This window comes from Pseudorasbora parva, chromosome 13, assembly GCF_024679245.1.
Source record: "Pseudorasbora parva isolate DD20220531a chromosome 13, ASM2467924v1, whole genome shotgun sequence".
In the NCBI taxonomy this organism is placed as follows: domain Eukaryota; kingdom Metazoa; phylum Chordata; class Actinopteri; order Cypriniformes; family Gobionidae; genus Pseudorasbora; species Pseudorasbora parva.
The window spans coordinates 11,837,296-11,860,627 of NC_090184.1; positions in this window are offsets into that span (position 1 = coordinate 11,837,296).

Genomic DNA, 23,332 nt, shown 5'->3' on the forward strand with positions numbered 1-23,332 from the left:
GCGAGGGAACGCAAATATCTTTGCGAGGGAACGCAAAAGTTTTGCGAGGGAACGCAAATATCTTTGCGAGGGAACGCAAAAGGTTTAGGGGAAAAAAAATACCTCCCCACCTAAAAAAATTCCTCCACCACGTCCCTTTAGGGGCTCCCTAGAAAACAAAATGCCCACACCACCACTACGTGAAGTATAGTGACTAAGAACAGAAAGGCCTTCCCACTCTTGCAACCAATCAGGGGCGTTTTTCAAATCACTATGCGTTTCTTGAACAAAAATGGCATCTAGTTTTTTCAGCCTCGCTATTTCAAATATTCCAGCCCTTTTCTTAGCATCTCTCGCTCCATTCACATTCAGAGTAGCGAAGCACACTTCAGTCATCAAAAAAAATAGAAATAAAAACAAAAATAGAAACTGATTACAACCCATCATCATAAAATTAAGATCTTTCAATACTTTCATTCAAATCCAGATTGAGTTTCCGTACTATTTTCTTTAATCTATACACCTCTTTATTGGATTGGAGAAACAGCCTTCAGCCATGAGAACCTTACTTTTTTCTACAAACTGCTCAATGTCTGGAAAATATATTTACCCACTACGACTCCTCTTTTATTCTTTGTAATTTTTAGGAACATTCTAATGTCCTCTATGTCATAATCACGCTTAGAAACCTCACTTTGTGACAAAGCTACACTTGTGTCAGATAGTTCACTATCGCTTTCAGAATAAAGATCTGCTGCGTCTTCAAACTCAAATTTCTTAGACTGTCTGCAACCACCTTTATCAGACATTTTCCTTTTCAGTGGCATTTTAAAAGCATTCTGCTCTAAACCACTTTCATTAGGCTCAAACGCCATCTCTCGATTTGCCTTAGTGTTTACATCAACATCAACATCATTTTTACGGCTTAACTCACCTTTGTCATCCTCGTTTTCACTTCTGTTAGTAATCTCGATTTCCTCCTCCACCAAAACAACATCCTCTGCAGGCTCAGCGCTTTGAATTTCACCGTGTGTATTGTCCTGGACCGCTGTCTGGTCTTCTCCGATTGAGGCTTCACCAGCCTCATCGCTGTGCACCACAGCCAGCTGTTTCTTTTTTTTTTTTTTTTTTTTTTTTTTTTTTTTTGTTTCCCGAAACCATGGTATCTTTTTTTTTTATTAACAGCAAAAGAAAAAAATAGTAACAATAATAATACAAAATGCAATAATACAAATAAAATAATTAAAATGAACAACAACATAAGGATGAATAACTATATACACAGGGGTATTGAAAACAAATCCATATTTCTAGTTACAAAATAAATACAAAGGTCCTTATAAAGGATAAAAATTCAAGGCTTTACAGCAGTCTAAAGTTTTTTTTGCCTTGGTGTTCCTTACATCCTCCAATGATTTAAGATACTGACAAAGCTCAAATTTAAATTGAATCAAATTAGGTGTATTTTTTGCCCATCGACATTTATGAATGTGATATTTTCCTAAAATAATAAACAAATTAAGAACAAAACAAATGTTTCTTTCTAACGGCTTGTCATAAAAAATATATATATTTTTGTCCTCCAGAGTAATCTCAGTTCCAGAAATCTCCTTAAAAAAGATCTTAAAATCATACCAGAATAGTTTGGAACAAATGCAATCAAAAAAAAGATGACAGATAGTTTCGTCAATTAAAGGGGTACTTCAGCGCTGGGAAGATGAATCTGTATTTAAACTGGGTCATCAATGCAGTAGAAATGTGAAATTATTTTTGAATTTGGTGTCTTCTAGACTGAGAAAAGACAGAAAATGTATTTTTGTCCCATGGGGATGAAAGACTACAATTCCCAGAATGCTTCGCTGCCCTGTGAGGCCATTCCCAACACCACCAACGTCATTACTGTGACTGAGTTAGAGAAGACACTACAATTAAAAACTGAACGTGTCTGTTCAATATAATGAGTGAGTCACCGCGGGAGTCTCACAGCACTGAGCACTAACTGCACGAGTGATGAGAGCTGAGGTAATCGCGACTACATTCGCGGCATACATTCACACAGGAGTTCAGTCTGGCACGCGTTTCAGTTCATGCCTTTGCAAGCTTAACTTTCATAGAAATGAATTTGAGAAGTTAAAAGACTTACATTGCTCACCATAGCTCCGTTTAAATGATCCTGTCTGCAAGCTGAGCTCTCCCTGCCAGCTGAGTGTAATCTCCCATCCCCCATGCGCAGATTCAAAACATGCGGAAATAGCTCCCTCTGCTGGCTGTAGTCTTTAGCCTCTGGGCAAACATTCCTCCTATGATGCAAAAATCGTCATTTTGCATCATAGGAGGAATTTTTCCAGAAATAAAATGCATAAATCTCTTGTCTCAGGGAGATATGAGAGGGGAAAGCACAATAATTTGAATATTCTCCAGGGTTTCTACTGATACAAAGCCATATGCTAATCGCTGAAGTAACCCTTTAAATTACAGAACACGCATTTCAAATCAATTTCTTTCTTAAATCTACTAATAACCTGATTTACCGGGTAAATGCGATGAATAATTTTAAATGAAACTTCACGGACCTTATTGATGACACAGTATCTCCTTGGAATCATAAAAGCCTCCTCCCACTCAATATCCTGAAAGTATGAATACCAGAAACTTTTAGCTGGGAGGGTCGTAAATGAACTACAAACTTGTCTAAGGAAGTTATTGTTGCATTTTTTGTCCACAATATTTATACCGTCTAACTTTAAGTTAAAATCAATGGTTATATTCAAATCAACAGCATCAGCACCCCGCAATAACTGAAGGATACCAAAGGGTATAGCATCAAAAACGATTGCATAATCCCTTGCAGGTATTGGAAGTTTTAATTTATCAAGAAATTCTCCATATGAGAGCAAAAGACCATCATGACGAAGCAACTGTGTCACCAATAAAATATTGTTTCTAAACCAATATTCCAAAAAACATGTTTTATTCTTATATTTAATATCTTTATTATTCCATATCAAACATCTGTGGGGAGAGAAATTGTGTTTATACGCCAGCAGCCAGGATAACAGAGCTTGTCTATGGAAGTTGGACAACCTAATGGGAATTTTATTAATATCAAAGTTGCACTTGAGGAGAAACTTAACACCGCCAATTTTGCTAAAAATTAAATTTGGAATATAATACCACAATTTGTTATTAGATTTAACACAATTCTGAATCCATTTAATTTTAAAGATTGTATTGGAAACTTCAAAGTCAATAACGTTTAAACCACCTTGATGAAATGAGTTCCCTAAAATACCTCTATTTAAGTAATGTGGCCTATTCTTCCAAATAAAATTATACATTTTCTTATTAACTTCCTTAATAATTGACTTTGGAACATCTAAAACCATTGCTATATAAGATAATCTTGACAACCCTTCTGCCTTTGATAACAATATTCTACCAGCCAAAGACAAATCTCTAATTAGCCAGGCATTGAATTTCTTTTGTACTTTATCAATTATTGGAAGATAATTTAAGTCAACTCTTTCATTTTGATTTTTGCATATTTTGACCCCCAGATAAGAGACCTGTTTTTTAACTGGTATGCCACACAATTCCACCAAACCATCAGGTATATCTTTCAAAGGGAATAATTCGGATTTATTAATATTCATATTTAAGCCAGATACTGATGAAAACATATCTAAACATCTGAGTGCTGCATCTATTTCTTTGTCACTTTTCAAAAATATGGTTGTGTCATCTGCAAGCTGTGAACATTTTATTTCTTTGTCTAATAAACAGATACCCTGAAATGGGCTATTTTTAACATGAAGACACAACACTTGCATTACTAGAAATAAGAAAGGGGCTGCAGGGTCTCCTTGTTTCACACCTCTAGAAATATTAAATCTGGGAGTTGTTCCAAAAGGTAGTTTAATAGAAGTATTGTGAATAATATGTAACTTTCATCCTGAATTAAGAAATTATAATCAATTAGGTCCAATACTAAACGAATATTATTTCCAATATATCTGCCACGCATAAAACCAGATTGGCAATCATCAATAATTTTATCCAAACAGAGTTTCAGCCTTTCTGCAAATATAGTCGATAGCAATTTAGCATCATTATTAATCAGTGATATGGGCCTCCAATTTTCAATACTAAGTGGATCTTTACCTGACTTTGGGATAAGGGTTATTAAACACTGATTCATTGTGGGCAACATTTTCTCATTTTCCATTATTTCCTGAAACACATGCAAAAGGAACACGGAGAGATCTTCCCGAAAGGTTTTATAAAATTCGGCGGTTAAACCGTCATTACCCGGTGATTTGTTATTTTTCAGTTTAGCAATATTTTTATGAATTTCATCTAGAGTTATTTCCCGATCACAATTTTTTTTTGAGTCTTCATCTATTACTGTAGAATTTGCTTTAATATTGTCCAAAAAAATCCTTGTGCCTCCGACACCTTCATCTTTTGTGTATAATTTTTTATAAAAATTTGTTACAAACTGGGAGATCTCATTTAAGTCTGTCGAAACTTTAGCATCAATCCTGGGTCTTTTTAAAGATGACAACTCAATATTTCTCTTTTCGAGATTAGAAAAATATTTTGAGTTCTTTTCTCCTTCTTCCAACCATTTGCGTCTTGACCTCACAAATGCTCCTTTAGCTTTGTTCTCAAATATTTGATCCAATTCTAATTGTAATTTAGCTAATATGTCTTTATCTGTTTGCAGCAAGTTATTTTTTTCATATATAAGAGTAATGTGTTTAATGATGGAGTCCTCCTTGACCCTTTTGGCCCTGGCCATTTCTTTACCAAATCTAATAGCAGACTTTCTTATTAAATATTTCATAAATTCCCAGTGTTTCCCATACATTTTAGTAGCATTTGCCTTATTATATGAATCCTTTATAATATCTTTAACTACCTTTCGAAATTGTTCATATCCAAGTAGAGAGTTGTTTAGCTTCCAATAATTGAATGCAGATCTTTCCCTTTCAGTCGGTCACGTTCGACGTACGTCAGAACTGAACCGACGAATGGGATCTTACTTTAGAGACCAATCCTACTTCGAGCATCTAACAACGAGCCAATGAAATTTGGCATGCGATCACGCATTCCACGCTCCGCCCCGCAGCGCGGGTATAAAACAGGAAGTGGAATGATAGATCAGCGCTTTCTACTTCGGAGCCGAGCAGTGCTTACTGTTTCCTACGAAGAGTGTCTGACTACGAGTCAAAGAGTGATGAGTGAGAGAGTCTGCCAGTGCGGGTGATACGGCGCGTCAGTGAGAGACCGTCTGATCAGTGATCAAGCGATCTAAAGGAGCTTGTTGGTTCGCTGAGCGTTTCCCATACAAACTGTTGGTTCGCTGGGCGTTACACACACACAAATACACATCACTGAGAGCTCACACAGGCTTGCAGAACGAACTGTGTGGAGCCGCGGTCATCTCCCTGAGTGCTTCAGCACACTAAAAGAGCAGCTTTCCATTCACAAAAGAGCAACACGGTTTGACCCTGCGTCTTTTTCAAGATGTCATTCAAACCGTGTATTCCTGGTATGCAACTGTTTCCTGTCCTCTTTGACGGCCACGAGCGCATGTGAGATTGCGATCGTGGGTGATTCATGTTCTGGTAAAAGAACATGGTCACGTCGGCGCGTTGTTCGTCTCCCCCTTCTCATAAGGGCTCGAGTGTTCAGCGCGCCGTGTGCCGTCGAGCGGGCGGCTGACAGCGGTGGTTGTCACAACAACCGGCGCGCGTCAGTCGGCGCTCTAGATGCGCGGTCGAGACTATGAAACCTCAGATGGGGTCGAGTCCCTTCGCCTATCCCCCGATCTAGTTCATTTCTAGTGTTACTGGAAAAGGGCTACTTTGGCTGATAAGCGCTGGTGGCCTGAGGATTACAGTGGGGATTCCCCGCCGGGTAAATCCCCTCGGGCCCCCACTCCTCTATCGCATCAAAAGCATGCTGAGACTCTGTTCGTGGGTGGTACGGATTCTCTCATGAGAACACGACCACGTCAGGGCATTGTTCGCCTTGCCTTCTTCATAGAGGCTTGAGCGCTCAGTGCGCTGTGTGCCGTTCTGACGGCCACGTTCACTGTCTCGCATGCCTGCTGGTAGTTGAAGGTGGAATCGCTGATCCTAAAGAGAAAAGGGCTTAGCGTTTCATTTTTGGCTCTGGCAGAGGACAGATGTCAATTGCTGCATCGGAGAGAGGGAAATATGGAGGGTCAAAAGGGCCAAAAATGAGACAAAAAAAAAAACAAAAAAAAGTATCATTGTTTTCCCTCTCTCACTGCCCTCTGCCCTGCACACACGAGGGTAGTCCCAGCCCAGGGGTTGTGCAGGAACTGCGTGCGGTGTTGGACCTCGCCCTATGGGCGACGAAAATCACTGCACGCTCCCTGGGTCAGGCGATGTCCACACTAGTGGTCCAGGAATAGGGGGCTAACCTGGCAGATATGCGCAAGAAAAGCCTGTCTGTCGGGCTGGCCTCCTCGGCGGCACCATCGAGAACTTTGCCCAGCAGTTCTTGGTGGCCCAAGAGCAGACGGAGGCGTTGCACCAGGGTGCCGACGACCAGCTGCTCGGTCGTCGGTCGCAGCGCCTCTGCCGGCTCGTCGCCGAGGGCATCCCCTCCTGCGTCCGCCTCCAACCTGCTAGAGCCGAGCAGCAGCCTCCACTGGAGGAGCAGGGTGCCGGACGCGAGGGACGCCCAACCCGTCCAGGGCCCGCTAACCGGCAGGCAAGCGCAAGGGGACGCGGCCCTGAGACGGGCCGGCTAGGGAGAACAGGAGCTGCTCGGGGGAGACGATGTTCGCATCCCTCCCCCACCCCCCCCGGAGGAGGACCGGGGGGCCCTGACTGGTTTCGGTTCTGCCACTGGCTCTCCGGAGTCCAGCGGTACCCACATTTTAAGAGCGGTTTCCTCTCTCTCTGGGCCCCAAGAGGGTCAGGTTGGCAGTGTGCGACGCCCACAGGCCTTGTCACTCCTTTCCTACCCTCCCGCCGCCAGGGGGCAGTTGTGTGGGCCTCGAGGACGCCCCCGGGCCTTCTCACCCACACACTTCCTCTCTCGTGAGCACTCAGTCAACACTCCGGGCCGCCCACGGGCCTCCCGGGTCGGGGCTGAGTGCTTCACTTCCCTGCCTCCGGGCAGTGGGCAGCAGAGTGGGCTCCGAGGACGCCTCCGGGCCTTCTCACCCACTCTCTGTCCAAACCAGGAGTGCTCAGGCAACACTTCGGGCCGCCTCCGGGCCTCCCGAGTCGGGCCAGAGTACTCCGCTTCGCTGCCCCAGCCCGGGCACGTCTGTGGTGCGGTTTGTCCCGCTTGCACGGTCTCTGGGGGCCTGGCTAGGTCTCCCCGGGCCGTCTCGCTGGCTCATCCGTACCATCAGACTCGGCTACGCGATTCAGTTCGCGCACCGGCCGCCCAAGTACAGGGGCATCCTCTTCACCTCCGTGCGAAGCAGCGATGCTCAGGTCTTGAGTTCAGAGATCGAGGTCCTACTGGCGAAGGACGCGATCGAGCCGGTTCCTCCAGCCGATATGAAGACGGGGTTCTACAGCCCCTACTTCATTGTGCCCAAGAAGGGGGTGGGTTATGACCAATCCTGGACCTGCGAGTTCTGAATCGGGCCCTGCACAAGCTCCCGTTCAGGATGTTGACGCAGAAACGCATTTCCAATGCATCCGTCCCCAGGATTGGTTTGCAGCGATCGACCTGAAGGATGCGTACTTCCGTGTGTCTTTCTCCCTCAACACAGACCATTCCTACGTTTGGCGTTCAAGGGGAAAGCATATCAGTACAAGATTGGCTGATCCTAGCCCAGTCGAAGGACCAGTTGTGCGAACACAGGGACTTGGTGCTCAGTCACCTCAGCCAGTTGGGCCTTCGGGTCAACCGAGAGAAGAGCAAACTCTGTCCTACACAGAGGATCTCTTATCTCGGTATGGAGCTGGACTCGGTCAACCGGACTGCGCGCCTCTCTGAGGAGCAAGTCCAGTCGGTGTTGAACTGCTTGAATATGTTCAAGAGCAGGACAGCGGTCCCACTGAAATTCTTTCAGAGGCTCCTGGGGCATATGGCATCTGCAGCCGCGGTCACGCCGCTCGGATTGCTTCATATGAGACCGCTTCAACACTGGCTCAATGGCCGAGTCCCGAGGTGGGCGTGGCAGAGCGGTCAGTACCGGGTCCCAGTGACTCCTTACTACCGCCAAACCTTCAGCCCGTGGTCCAACACTTCGTTTCTCCGGGCCGGGGTGCCCCTAGAACAAGTGTCCAGGCATGCTGTGCTATTCATGGATGCCTCCGCCACCGGCTGGGGGGCCACGTACAACGGGCATGCAGTTGCTGGTCTGTGGACGGGGCCGCAATTGCATTGGCATATCAATTGCCTCGAGTTCTGGCAGTACACTTGGCACTCCGCCGCCTCAAGGGGCCGCTGCGTGGCAAGCATGTACTGGTCCGTACGGACAGCACCACGGCCGTTGCGTACATCAACCGTCAGGGTGGTCTACGCTCCCGTCGTTTGCTCCAACTCGCCCGCCACCTCCTCCTGTGGAGTCAGAAGCAGCTGAGGTCGCTTCGGGCCATTCATGTCCCTGGTGTGCTGAACCAGACAGCCGACGAGCTCTCTCGTCAGCCGACACCTCCGGGAGAGTGGCGACTCCACCCCCAGGCGGTCCAGCTGATATGGGACCAGTTCGGAGCCGCACAGGTCGACCTGTTTGCCTCTCCGGACTCGACCCATTGCCAGTGGTACTATTCCCTGACCGGGGGTACCCTCGGCACAGATGCACTGGCGCACAGCTGGCCCCGGGACCTACGCAAGTATGCGTTTCCCCCAGTTAACCTTCTTGCACAGACTCTGTGCAAGGTCAGGGAGGACGAGGAGCAGGTCTTGTTAGTTGCGCCGTATTGGCCCAACCGGACCTGGTTCCCGGAACTCACACTCCTCGCGACAGCCCCTCCTTGGCCGATTACCCTGAGGAAGGACCTTCTTCCTCAGGGACGGGGCATGCTATGGCACCCGCGTCCAGACCTCTGGAATCTTCATGTCTGGTCCCTGGACGGGACGCGGAGGTTCTAGATGGACTACCACAAGCTGTCGTAGACACCATCGCTTCAGCTAGAGCCCCCTCTACGAGGCGCCTCTATGCTCTGAAGTGGAACCTGTTCGTTGAGTGGTGCGCTTCCCGCCGGGAAGACCCCCGAAGGTGTTCGATCAGTGTCGTGCTTTCCTTCCTGCAAGATGGGTTGGAGAGAAGGCTGTCTCCCTCCACCCTCAAGGTATATGCCGCAGCAATAGCAGCGTACCATGATGTAGTAGAAGGTAAGTCCGTGGGGAAGCACGACCTAATCGTCAGGTTCCTCAGAGGTGCGAGGAGACTAAATCCTCCTCGTCCATCCTCGATACCCTCTTGGGACTTAGCTCTAGTGCTCAGAGCACTTCAGAGCCCTCCCTTCGAGCCTATGGCGTCTTGTGAGCTTAAGATCTTGTCAATGAAGACAGTGCTCCTGACGGCATTGGCCTCGATCAAGAGGGTAGGGGACCTGCATGCACTTTCGGTCAACGAATCGTGCCTAGAGTTCGGGCCAGGTAACTGTCACGTTGTCCTGAGACCCCGGCCCGGATATGTGCCCAAGGTTCCTACCACTCCCTTCCGGGATCAGGTGGTGAACCTGCAAGCGCTGCCTTCGGGAGGAGGCAGACCCAGCCCTGGCTTTGCTGTGTCCGGTCCGCGCCCTTCGCGCTTACGTTGACCGGACCCAAAGCCTTCGGACCTCAGAGCAACTCTTCGTCTGTTACGGAGGCCAGCAGAAGGGAAAGGCTGTCTCCAAGCAGAGGTTAGCCCACTGGATAGTGGATGCTATAGTCTTGGCCTACCAGTCCCAAGACGTGCCTTGCCCGTTCGGTGTAAGAGCTCACTCCACTCGGAGTGTTGCTTCTTCCTGGGCGCTGGCTCAAGGCGCCTCGCTGACAGACATATGTAGAGCTGCGGGCTGGGCGACACCTAACACGTTTGCTAGATTCTATAGCTTACGTGTAGAGCCGGTATCTTCCCGCATCCTCGCCCCCAGTGGCCAGGAGCGTTAAGTGCCCGTTCTAAGTGTCGGCTTGCGAAACGCCACTCCCGCCCTCTGGGCCGGATACGTGCGTCTATTGTCTCCAGTTGTGTTCCCCGGGAAACCGGCTAACCCTGTCGAGCTCCTCCGTCACCCCTCCGGTGTCAGACGTTGCGGACCGTCTGACGCCAGGCCTGCACCCGTATGCTTGTGAAACGTGGCTGTAGGCTGGGTTCCATATGTAGCGGTTCCCTCACGGCAACCCCATATGTGTATTCTTCCACGGTACCAGCTACCCTTCGGGCTAGCCCCGTGTCTTTCCCTCGACAGAGCCCGCTCTGTCGTCTCTGGGCGTGTTCTTTCCCCCCTTCAATCAGGCTGGAACCACCCCAGAGACTGCCATATGTTGCACTACCCTGCCAGGTTAGTCCTTATGTGTATTCTGCCACCTCTCCTTCCCTGAAGGACGTGGCCCCGCAGCGTACCCTCTCTCTCTAGAACGAGGTAGGCACGCTTTCCCAGCGTTATCCAATAGTCATTCTGAGTGGGTCTTGCAGAAACAGCAGTGACTGTACTCCCTGCTTGGAGCCCTGACTTCCGTACCATACTAGACGGTGCAGTGCGCTCAAGCAGGACACTGGAAGGGCCAGCATCCTGGCGTTTTCCATAGGGATCCCATTCGTCGGTTCAGTTCTGACGTACGTCGAACGTGACCGACTGAAAGGGAACGTCTCGGTTACGTATGTAACCCTCGTTCCCTGAAGGAGGGAACGGAGACGTACGTCCCATCGCCAGATGCTGTGCTTCCGCTGGGAGTCCGGTCACCTTTCGGCTCCCCAGCAGGAAAAGCGCTGATCTATCATTCCACTTCCTGTTTTATACCCGCGCTGCGGGGCGGAGCGTGGAATGCGTGATCGCATGCCAAATTTCATTGGCTCGTTGTTAGATGCTCGAAGTAGGATTGGTCTCTAAAGTAAGATCCCATTCGTCGGTTCAGTTCTGACGTACGTCTCCGTTCCCTCCTTCAGGGAACGAGGGTTACATACGTAACCGAGACGTTTTCCTGCCAAATTGTCAAAACTAAAAGAAACATGGACCATTTTATGGTCAGTAAGAATTGATGGTATTATATCAATTTCATTAACTTTTTGTGCCAGTTCTTTAGAGAGTAGCCAAAAATCAATTCTGGATAGTCTGGAACCATCCTTATTACTCCACGTAAATTCAACTTTACCAGGATTCCTATTTCTCCATTCATCAAGACAATTAAGATGCAAACATAAATCACTAATGTGAGAAAAAAAAATACTGTTTAACCTGCCTTGGAGGTAGACAATCCAATAAGGGATCACTAATGGTGTTCCAGTCTCCACCCAAAACCAAATTAGCATTAGAAAATGTTAACAATATTTCTGAAATCTCATCCTCAAAACTCTGCAACAAAGTTTGATTGTCAGTTTTGTTGTTATAACCATAAATGTTTCCTAAAATAACAGTATTGTCATCTTTCTCTACAACCAAAATTATCCATCTTCCAGTTGAGTGTACATTACTTTTCAATATTTTCCCATTAAACATTCCTCTCAAAATCGCAACACCTGCTGAGTTACTGCTTCCATATGACAGCCAAAGGTCATCTCCCCATTGATTTTTCCAAAACTTGTAGTCAGATCCCAAAGCGTGAGTCTCTTGCAAAAAATAAAAATCAGCCTTGAATCTCTTAAGATATAAAAAAACAGCTTTTCTTTTTATCATGTCACGGATACCCCTCACATTAAACGAATATAAACAAAATGACATTACGTAGAAAAAGAGTTAGCAGTGAAAAAAAGAACATCACACGCCATAGAACAACGTCAGTAAAAAGATCAACCAATAGTACGTTGTGTATATTTAAATACATCTGTCAGAGGAATGTGAGACATCGTAAATGTCCTTAGAAAATAACACTCTAATAAGTAAAGTGATACGGGGGCTTAAAGATGAATCTCAAAAAACAAAGGCAAAAAAGACACATGTATCGTATCGAATTTGCTCACGATACTCGAACTTCTTTTCCATCAATTATTGCTTTAGCCCCCACGTAAAAGGCTCGTTTCCCTTCTTTACGTGCTGCATCAATTTGTGGCCACAATTTGTTACGAGCCTCTTTATCTTTTGTTGTCAGATCTTCCCCAAATCGCAGTTTCCTCGATTTCAGATATTCCGACCCTTTCGCTTTCTTCCAAATGAGATCTCTTGTTGACCTGGCTATGAACCTGATGATAACTGGTCAAATCTTCTCCGCGCTCTATCTGCCAACCCTGTGGCTAACATCAATGTGTTGCTGATAGGTCTCGTCATTTCCTGGGATGACAGAGCAGCCATCCGGGCTTTAACATCCTCACCTTCCTGTTCAGCCAGTCCATACAGCCTCAAATTCCACCGTCTTTGGTACCTTTCCGTTTCGTTGAGCTTGTCCCCCAGTTCCGTGATCCGTTTCTGATTGTTTTCTCCCGTTGTTTTAATGTTGGAGATGTCTGCCTTTACATCCTTCAATTCTTGAAAGATAAATTCTGTAGCCTCCTTCAAAGAATTAACGCATTCTCGGTTGTGTTTTATCTCTTGATCAAGAACAGCTGTATTCTGATTCATTTTCTCCACTAATATCTTGACGATATTATCTTGTACCTCGCTGAGTGTGGGTTCAGGTCGACTTCTTTTAGAGTCCGGAGTACAGGGCTCAGAATCAGGTAGAGGCATAGGCATGAGACATATACTGCTATCGCTTTTCCGTGCATATGAATGCACGGCTGTCTGATCCGGGGAATCCTTTACGCGCCCAGACTCTGCTTTATCTTTACTTTTTGCAGGTCTTTTCTCTGCCATTGTGTAGATGAATACAGAGGAATCGGAAGAAAACTCAAAACGTAAAACTGCTGTTTCCTTGATGTGTCTCACAAATGAATACTATACACCATTAAATGTTAAGTGTTATCGTTGTTCATATGGCGTAAAAGAAAGTTGCTTTCTAAGCTCGAAAAAAAGCGTGTGTCTCGGTCGCCATCTTGGCCACGCCCCCCACAGCCAGCTGTACCGGGCCTTCAGCTGCGCTATCCGCGTCAGCTGGGCCGTCCACTATAGCTGCGCCATCCGCGTCAGCCGGACGGTTTTCCACCTCCAATTTGCTGGGGCATGCCCAGACCAAATGTCCAACTTTTCCGCAGCCAAAGCACTTGATTTTTCCGTGGTAACAAATACCACGTAGTCGAAATCATCAACACGGAAATTCAGCGCGACGTCCAAGTCAGCGTCGTTGTTTATAATCATAAAGACTGAACGTCTAAATGAAACAATATGTTTTAGTAGAGGAGAAACACGGCCAATTGGAATTTTCTTTATTGAGGAGACTAATTTCCCATAGCCCATAGACAGCGCCTGCGTTAAAACAGCGTCGCTAATGAATGGTGGTACGTTAGAGAGAGTGACTCGCTTGGACGGTAGTGAAAGTGGTAAGACTGCAGTGAACACTTCATCAATAACAATTCCTTTTTGCACAATCTCATTTGCTTTTTCAATTGAGCTCAAAAAGATTACAATGGCACTATTCATTCTTGAGGCCGACAAAATATTATCATATCCTAAAACTTCTCCTACAGCCAAACAACAACTTTCTACAGTAACTGCAGACGCGATTTTTACTCCATGTCTACGCGTGAGTGAGCTCAAAGCATGCGCTCCTGGAGTCGCCATGCTCCACGCTCACGCTCACCCACCCCCCAAACAATAAACTAGAAAAACGAACAAATTCCCCCCAAAAAACAAAATAAGCAAACAATATCAATAAATTAAGCCAACAAAGACCAGAAAGGAAAAAAACAAACAAATCAACCCGAGCCACACGCTCACACCGCACTCCACTCGCTCCCAGCATGCACTCCGCTCAGAGAGAGAGAGAGAGAGAGAGAGAGAGAGAGAGAGAGAGAGAGAGAGAGAGAGAGAGAGATGAGTGTCAGTCAGCTTTTATGAGGGGTAGAAATATACATTCTACCCCTTGATTTTTACAAGGCATTTTGACACTGTAGAACATGCCTTTTTATTTGATGTCTTAGATTTTTTAGGTTTTGGGAACAAATTTTGTAAAATAATTAAGATTTTTTTATACTGACATATATAGTTCTGTATCTCTGAATCCTGGTATAACTCCTAGGTTTGAGGTAGGGATGAAACGATTACCGGTTTCACGTTAAACCACGGTAACACACACACACACACACACACACACACACACACACACTTTTATCTTTTTTCATTTGGTAAAGTGGCCACTGAATGTTCAGATGGGTCTATTTACAAGTAATTCAACACATCAACTTCCACAATGTGCATCTGAATAGATCCATTTAGCACATCGTTCACATTTTGATTTGAACGGTTTCTTTAATAGTCTAGTATCCAACTAGGTGAACCTGGAAATGTTTAGTACACCAAAGTTTCATTGAAGAAATGTGAAGTATGGGTCCCCAGAATACAGAAACTGCCAGTTGCTAATTTGCATATGTTGAGCAATTTGCATAGTTACCATAATTACCTTAATCGACCACATATTTTGCACTGTATGGCCAATTTCTACAATATCTGAGTGGTTTTATGGGTTTTAGAGGATGCTGATTTCATTTCAGGCATTTTCCTGTTTTAAAGAGCTCATGTTATTTATATATACACTATATACATGCCATACAAGACAGGCAGCTGTCAATTGGTTTACCAGCAGCTGAACTTGGTAGGTCCATTATGCCATTAACCCGTAGTTTCACAACTTCTGCCCAATCAATCTGCCTCTCATCACATTTGGACAAAATCACATCTTTGAAGGATGGAAGGCCTGGCCTATCTAAAGTCTGACTTTTTTGCACCTGTTAGGATTTTTAGAGTCTATTTCTTCACAAATAAGACACAAAATGGATCTGACTAAATTCACAAAACATTACACAATACTGTCATTTTTACTTGTCCACCTTTTATCTTAGTGTAAAAACATTACTGTCAACATTAAAATGTAAAGATTAAATCCCTTGACTGACTTTTCTACGAATATTAAGGTGAATAGGTGTATATGTGTATATCTTTACAGTTGACTTTGGCATGCATACATTACTTGATTTTGTCATTTTACTTGATTTAGAAGATTTAAAACCCTTTCAAACTTTCAAATGTAGAGTTGTAGTTGAATTGTAGCCAATTTTGTGATACGACAGTCTTGGCATTTCATTTAGCTGTAAATTGTATTCAACCCGCCAAAGTGGCTAGTGTGAGTGGCTGCCGTACCCGCCACAGCTGAAATCTACCCGCATTTGGCGGGTGTTAATGTCAAGCCCTGGTTATCAACATTCACATCAAAGACCAAGTTGTGGTCTTCCACAGGGCTCTATTTTCGCTCCCTCTCTATTTTCTCTTTACATGCTACAGCTGGGCACAATTTTTAGGAAACACTGTGTATCTTTCCACTTTTATGCAGACGACACCCAAATTTACATTCCAATCAAGCGCAATAATCCTGCAGCACTAAACTCTATTCATCTATGCTTAGAGGAGGTGAAGGCATGGCTAGCTCAACATTTCCTATCCCTTAATGATGATAAGACCGAGGTCATTGTTTTCAGCCCAAGTGAAAGGTCCCAGTGCACATGCCCAGACTTGGGGAGTTTAAGGCCCCGTCCACACGGAGACGCGTTTAGCTGTACACGTATACATTTTGTACCGTATCAGCGTTTCGTCCACACAGATCCGGCGTTTTAGAAGCATGCATCCGATATTTTTCGAAACCGGGTCCCAAAGCGGATAAATCTGAAAGCGCTCATCTTTCGTCTTCGTGTGTACAGCGAATCCGTATATTTTCTGAAACGGTGATGTCATCACACTACGTCCAGCACGGTGAAAGAGGTAAGGGATACAACTACGGGCACTGGGCATGCGCACATCAATATCGCGTCATTTAATTAACGTATCTGCATACCTGTAAGGGTATGTTTTGGGTTGGGGTAGGTGTAGGCGTTAATAAAACACATCTGTTAAGTAGCAAATGTATTTATTGTTATTATCATTGTGAGATTTTGCCTCACCTCCGACCACTGCTTTACCCCTTCTAGCCACAACTCTTCTTCTCCGTTTTTAGTGTATTTCTGTGGCAGAATTACAGCGCCACACACTGGACTGGTATGCAAACTACATCGTTTTTAGTCCGTTTTTGTAATCTCGTGTGGACGCAGATATATCTTGAAACGAGGGGAAAAAAAGATCGGATTGGGAAAGCGCTGGATTCGTGTGGACAGGGCCTAAATCTACAGGAGTGCGGAACGTAGGTGTTCTTGATGATTAGTCTTTAAAGTTTAATCCTCGCTGCTAGGCGCTGCTGGTAGTCCCTCGTGGCAGATTTAAGCATAGAGGGGAGCGTGCTTTTGCGGTGGCAGGGCCTTGTCTGTGGAACACCATGCCTCTGGAGATAAGAACTACTCCCAACCTCTCTGTTTTTAAAGGGACACTCCACTTTTTTAAAAAACATAGGCTCATTTTCCAAGTCCCTTAGAGTTAAACAGTTGAGTTTTACCGTGTTTGAATCCATTCAGCCGATCTCTGTATCAGGCGGTAGCACTTTTAGCGTAGCTTAGCATACATCATTGAATCAGATTAGACCACAAGCATCGCTCTCTAAAATGACCAAAGACTTTATTTTTTCAAAGATAATATTTTTCTCACTTAAAACATTACTATTCTGTAGTTACATCATGCACTAAGACCAACTGGAAAATTAAAAGTTTAGATTTTTAGACGAATTATAGACTATTCTCTCATTCCTGTGTAATAATCAGGGAACTTTGCTGCCATGCTATGGGTGCAGCAGCGCAGTGATATGACGCAGAAAATACCTAGCTATATCGGCCTAAAAAAATTGTGTTTTTCATTTTCCGTTGGTCTTAGTACACGATGTAACTACAGAAGAGTCAATTTTTAAATGGGAAAATATAGTAAAAGTCTTTTGAGTGCGATGCTAATGGTCTAATTCGATTCAATAATGTATGCTAAGCTATGCTAAAAGTGCTACCGCCTGATACAGAGATTGGCTGAATGGATTCAAAAATGGTAAAACTCAACTGTTTAACTCTAATGGACTTGGAAAATGAGTGTTCCTTTAAGTCTCTGGTCCCCTAAAGCCTAAGTCTTCCTTTAAGTCTTTAGTCCCCTAAAACCAATCTGAATTGAAAAACTGGCACAAATTGGCCATACAGTGCAAAATATGTGGTGGACGATTAAGTAATAATGCTAATTATGCTAATTATACAAATTGCTCAACATATGCAAATTAGCATTCAGGCAGTTTCTGTATTCTGGGGACCCATACTTCACATTTCTGCAATAAAACTTTGGTGTACTAAACATTTCCGGGTTCACAATGGGGCTCTATGGGCTGGCTGGAACCTTTGTCTGAAAGTGAATCCTGTTTACCCTCAGATGGTACCAACAGTGACACCTGGATTGGCACCCATGAGGAGCCCAGCTTCATTAAGGCTGAGGTACGGCTAAGTACACCCTTGGCTGAATCTACCTATATAGATACTTTTATAACTATTCTATATATAGCTATATGTGCCTATTGTACTGAACTGAAAATAAAAAACGTTGACTTTGGGTACTTGCATTCACAGTTTTTTATGTAAAAAGGATCACAAAACACAAGATGATACAGAATTCGAACCCTTATTTTGCAATTTGACATCTAACTAGCAGGGTAAATAAAAACATCTATATATATGTTTCTGTTTTAATTTAAGAATAAAAAGATTTTCAACCTCTTAACCGTCACGAGGACGAGGACGCACTGAAGCTCTCTTTGCTTAAATTAGCTCAAAATTACTATCAGATGTAATAGTTACCTTGACAAACTATAGGCTACATCATTAAAAAGATCTAAGACTAAAGTTTAATTTTTTTTACCTCTGTTTTATTCTCAAAGTCTTATAGTGACCGTAATGTGTTAATATGTGCCAAGAGTTTTGAATATGGGGGTTTCGGCAAGATGGCGGACTGAGTAGTCAAGTTGTGATGAGCTCTCACATAAGTCCCAAGTTTGATTAGTTTTGACTGGTTTATTTCACCTTCACCTGCGAATTTTGTATGTGAAACATACCCCAAGGGATTAAAGATGCTAGACATGGAGGATCTTGGCTACGCTATGGAAATAACCGTAGGTTCAAGCAAAAGGGAGCGAGGAGTTGAATCTGACCCACCCACACCGTGTAAACCCCAAAAAGGGAAAAAATCCAGAAAACCGACTGGGAGTGAGGAAAATGAGGTGTCCAATTCGGTTCTACTGGAAGCAATTAGAGCCCTGGGAACTAAGGTAGATGTTCAACATGAAGAATTAAGCATGCAAATGAAGCAACATAGTGCGATGATCGCAAGCGTTGCCAAATCCGTGCAAATTAATGCGGAGGAGTTAAAACACAGCAAATTACTGAGGGATAAAAACCTGGTGTTGGGCATCTAGTGATAAAATCTGGTGTTAATTTACAAATATTATATGCTTTATCACTTGTTTAGTGATAAAGCACAGTGTTTCCTTTGGGTGATAAAGCACAGTGTTTCCTTTGGGTGTTAACAATCAACATCTGCGCATGTGCAGAGCAATTTTAAATTTCCCAGCTCATCCTTCGGTCTCTCCATCTTTATGGATTTCCCTGCACACACAACGGTTACAAGGACAAGGTATAGTATAGTATTATTATCTTATCAACAAGCTTGTATAATGAGTAACGTAGCCGATGTGGTTGACTTAACTCTGTTAGCGTTTTTTTGTTTGTTTGTTTTTTACCTCAGTTTAAATTTAGCGCGCTTTTGATCCGCCATTCAGTTTAACATAACTGAATAACGCCCACTTACACTAAATTCGTTAATGGAGGACGAGATTTACGTAAGTGACTTAATTTCGCTGTAATAATTTTGTAATAATGTAGCAGCATTAACATTATGTGTCATTTTTTAACTCACTGGACTTGGATAGTTATTTCTTCTCATTTGGCATAACGAAGTATCTTTAGGGCTTCCAACCTTTATAAGACCTCTTTCACTCCATAACTACGAGTTAATTCTGGTGTTTTGAAATGTCATTCAAATGAGAAAGCAGACGTTAATCGAATGAATTAATTGCTCTTAATTTTTTTTTCTTGTGTGACGCCGGGGCTCGATCCCTAACCGAGCACCCACGGATAGCACGGTCCATCATTGTCGGCGCTGCGCATACTGATCGGCCTGCAACATTTTGCGAGTGAAATGTTCTGTGTGTTCTAGCAATCTTCTCGTGGTACTTTGATAACATACGCCGACCATTCTGTACAGCGCTCCAAAATGTCGAAAACATCTTAGGACACGCTTTTCTCCATGAACTGCTTCAGTCAATATATAGAAACTCAAGATCGAGTACGAGTGTGCAATGTCGTGGAATGTATACGCCAAAACTCATTTTGGCGTGCATATGATACGCTGTTTTTTGCGTGCATATGATACGCAATTTATGGCGTATTATACATACGAACCCCCCACCCCACTACCCTAAACCTACCCAAGAGAGCGTGTCATATATACGCCATAAAGTGCGTATCAAATGCACGCCGAAATGAGTTTTGGCGTATACATTCCACGACATTGCACACTCGTACTATTTGACATTTTTCGTCTTATTTTGTATTAGTTGAGCAGACATGCATTAGTGCCCTTCCATGCTCCTGTACAACTTAGTTCTAGCCTTTTCTAGTTGTAGTATTGTAAATCTGTAACAGTAGTGCTTATGTTTTGAATATAACGTTTTCTTGCTATGTGTTGGTATAAAAATAACCTGAAGTAAAACACAAAGTGACCTGATTATTTTGAGTCTTTTAGTTTGCTTTCTGCTTTGGAGGATTTTTGTTTCATGGAATATTGTTTATTACTGCAGAAGGAAACCACTTAAGGCCACAATCTATGTATGCCCTTGGCATTTTTTCTCTACAAACCTAAACGATCCTGAAAGGAAGACAGGCTATGTAATCTCTTCTTGTTGATTGAAGATGTTTGAAACTTTATATCTTAGATTTTTTTAATGTGTTTGTTTTAACCAAATTTGTCTCTTTAACAGGAACGATACTATGTGTTTGGATCATTTTGTGGAGCGCTATCAACGGCAAGATCGTGGGATCGATGAATTGGGAAAGCAAGAACTGACAAAATGTAAAAATGCGTACATTGAATGCAATGTAAGTCGCTTTGGATAAAATCATCTGCCAAATGTAAATGTATTAATTTATAAAGGAATAGTATTTTTTATCAGAATGAATTACAAGCCAGACAGTTTTTTAACATTAAGGTTGATTTAATATATACAATGTTGAATTTTTGTATTTTCAATTAAAACATTACTTGAGGAATGTTTCTTTGTTTAATCTTGTTTGAAACGCAGTAGAGATTTATCATGGTAAGATGTTATAGCATTGGAGTATAACAAGAAATTGTTTTATTCAATTGTATGTGTGACAACAATGGCTTTACTCTAGCGATTCCCGGCGAAAGCAAGAACTGACAAAAATGTTTTTTTTTAATTAAAAATGGTATTGAATGCAGTGTAAGTCGCATTGGATAAAAGTTTCTGCCAAATGCATAAATGTAATGGAATTGATATATTACAATTTCAATAAATATTCAAATAAATTTGTAGTCACTTGATTTTTTGGGGGAAAAAATAAAATAATATATATAAATTTCATTCACAGTGCCATTTTAGTATTTAAGTATTTACATTAAATACACTGGGTGTGTGAGATTAATCACCATAAAGTGTTAAATGTACACTTATGAGTAATACATTTCTCAACACCTTGAGTGACTAAAAAGAAACATTAACACAGTGTTTGTATAACGAACACTTTCGTCAGTGTTGTTTTAACACTAGCAAAGATGGACCTGTATGTTCACCCGGAAAGTGATCATTTTAACACCCGTGGTGATAAATCTCCCAACATGTTTTTTGCTGTGAAGAATGCAAAGACAAAATCAGGATGATGGAGAAGCAAATTGAAACCTTGACTGAAGTCAACAAAGATCTGAAAGTTCGGGTGTTAGATGAAGAAAAGTACAAGAGGAGATGGTGTCTTCGTATAAAGGGTCTCAAGGAGAACTCCAGTGAACGCATAAGAGAGGAGGTGATTCAACTCCTTGGCAAGATAACGCCCGAGTTTGCTTCTACCATGACCGAGGCGGTGGATGTCGTGCATCAGGTCGGTAGGAAGGAGACCAGCCAACTGAGGGAGGTGATCATTCTCTTCACTCGCAGAATGGTGCGAGATGAAATATGGAAAAAAACCAAGGCATCGTCGGTGTGTAAAGAAGCTGGCATCCGTTTCGCGGAAGATTTGACGAAGGAAGATAGACTTATGAGACGTGAACTATGGCCAAGAATTGAGCAAGCAAGAAAGGAAGGCAAAGCAGCTGGTTTTAGAGGCCCATTTAGATACATCGAGGGCAAACGTATCTCTTAAGTGGGTAGACTGTTTCTCGTTGAAATGGGATGAGGTGAAGTGATAGCGAAAAGGGACTGTGTTTTCTTCCCACAACTTGCACAAAAGTTGGTGCTTACATCTTTTAACAAAAACATTGTATTTTTATTTTATTTTTTTAATTCAATTTAAAATTTCAGTTTAAGTGTTCATGTTCACGTTAAAATCTGACATTTCATTTTCTTCTTTAAATTGTAGGGGTTTAAAGGACTCTGTTAAGTGAAAGGCAATTTTCTTATTTTGCAAAAGTCAAAAATCACATTGTTTTTTTTTTACAACAAAACACATTCGGAGTCAACAGATACCGTCTTTTAGAGAAAACAGTGGGGAGATGATATGATATTTAGTCACGGTTCAAATCGGTCGGCATGTGTCGTTATATGCATGAATAAATGCCCAGGCAAAATTATTACTCACAAAGGTGATGTGGATTGCCATTGGCTTGCAGTGGTCCTACACTTAGACGAAATATTTTTAATTTTAGTTAATGTATATGGATACAATGTTCGCACCCAGAACAAGGAGCTGTTGGAGACAGTGTCAAATGTCTTATATGAGCTCAAAACTAATTACCCTACAGAATTCATACTGATTGGAGGTGATTTTAACATGACACTAGATGAATATATGGATAGACAACCTTCTAAATTTAACATTTCTCACATTAACAATATGATTTATAATTTTTGCTCATCAAATTTGTTAATTGATATTTGGAGGAACTTAAACCCCAAATCCAGACACTTCTCGTGGTTAAAACCAAATGCCACTTCAATGTCCAGAATTGATTATTGGCTCGGCTCTTATTCTCTTTTGGAACATGTAACTAAATGCAGTATTTCTGGTGCCCCTCTAACTGATCATTGTGTGATGAACTTAGCCCTAGAACAAAAAGATAAATCTGGTATTACCAAAGGTTATTGGAAATTTAATGCAGACTTACTTAATCATAATGACTTCTGTACATATATTAGGAAAATAATTGCTGATTTTAAAGTAAAAATAATGCCAAGTGATACTAAATGGGAATATTTAAAACATAAATTAAGAGAATATTCTATAACTTTTAGCAAAAACTTGATCAAAAAGAAACACGAAAAAGAAGTCTACTTAATTCAAGAAATTAATAAATGTTGTTGTAAATCTAATATGTCATATGAAGAGAGAGATAAACTTATTAAGCTACACTCCACTTTAGATGAATTTTATATTAAAAGGGCAAAAGGGGCATATGTGAGATCCAGGGCGAAGTGGCTGGAAGAAGGGGAAAAAAATAGTTCATACTTCATTAATTTGGAAAAAAGACGACAAGAAAGAAACTCAATCAATAATAATAATAATATAATAATAAGTTTTATTTATATAGCGCCTTTCCAGAGCTCAAGGACACTTTACAATAAACAAACAACAATAAAGCCAATTGACAAACAGAGTAGACAGAACAACAGTAGGCAATTGAGAGTGCAGGTACAATAATTGAGAAATCGGAGTGGAGAAAAAAAAAAAATCTAAGACCTATAACATTCAGAAAAGAGGTGTGTTTTGAGCATGGATTTGAAATCAGAGATAGTGGCAACAAAACGGAGTGATCGGGGTAGAGAGTTCCATAATTTGGGTGCTATTACACTGAATGATCTGCCCCCCATTGAAGCAAGGCGATGCCGAGGGACAACGAGAAAGTTGGAATCAGCAGATCGTAGAGAGCGAGTAGGGTTGAAG